We start from the raw sequence: 1,329 nt of genomic DNA on the forward strand, positions 1-1,329 counted from the left end.
TCCATGGGACTTTTAATGTTCTTCTCCAACAGCACAAGTCAATTTCACGCCACTTCTACTGTCTTTCTAATTCATTATCCACCTTTCACATGAGCCTACTGAAAAAACCATGGCTTGAATTACTGTTATTGTTGTTGTTATGCACCATCAAGTCTGTACCAACCCATAGCGCCTGTAGAGTGTTTCCAAGGAGCTCTTGATGAGCGTGCCCTGCCTACCATACAATTCAAAACTGACTTTGGGATTCATTGCATTATCCTATAGTGCCATACCAGGGTCCATGGCTTGGATTAGGTTCACCTTTGTCTTCAAACTATCACAAAATTTACTATGCATTAAAAAAACAATGAAGATAATGCACAAACTATATGAACTCAGCTCAGAAAATTATGAGGAAGAAGGTAAACAACTGCACCAAAGAAACAACTCAAACTCTGAAAGCTGTGAATATAGAGAGGAGATGGCAAGCTGGTAAACTACGCAGAAAGGCTTTCTGCAGATCCTCTACAACAAAGATATGGAAAACAAAATGCAACAAACATAAATGATAGTCCTGGGATCCTGATCTTCAAATAAAAGAATAGAGAAGTGGATTGAATGCTCACTAGGAAAGAAATCTGAACAGACATGCAAAATAAGGAGAGAGACTAAAGGCCCTTGTGGAACAACCTGACACACTGCAGTCATTTTAAGCATTTGTGAGCAACTCCAGAAACAAGGAAACATATTTGCATTGCAGAAACCACAGACATCAAGGTGCAATCTTTTTCTTGTCCCCACACTTTACTGGTGGGCAGAGGAATGATGAGATATCTGCATACACTCCAGGAAAGCTCCCGCTTTCCTTTTGGTTGAAGCTGCATGGATGCAAGCACTGAGGTTGGGGGCCACATTAAAGGATGGGGGAGCAATCTTCATTAACTCCATTTTGGTGGAGCCTGCTTCACATCTGCCCCGCTGGCCCTGACTAATCATGAAGTAGTCCTCAATAGGAGAAGCACTTGTGCATGTACTTGGAGGGAAGAAGATAAAAGGGAGACTGGTGATCTGTCTGGCCAGGTGTGGCATAGACATCTTGATCTGTGCTGTCTGGCCAGGTGTGGCATAGACATCTTGAATGTTTCTGGGTGACATTGAAGGCAAGAGGTCACTTAGTAGTGCAGAGACACACCTTATAGACAAACAGAAATGTTCAAAATTTTAATTTGTATCCCACATTATTAGGTGACCAGAGGTATGCCTGTCCCCGACCTGTGTACACACCTAGGGAAGTTCCTGTTTTCTGGGAGAGTTGTCTGAACCACAACAAAGGAAGTAGGGAAATAGTGG

The sequence above is a fragment of the Chrysochloris asiatica genome, unplaced genomic scaffold (genome assembly GCF_000296735.1).
Source record: "Chrysochloris asiatica unplaced genomic scaffold, ChrAsi1.0 scaffold00559, whole genome shotgun sequence".
In the NCBI taxonomy this organism is placed as follows: Eukaryota; Metazoa; Chordata; class Mammalia; order Afrosoricida; family Chrysochloridae; genus Chrysochloris; species Chrysochloris asiatica.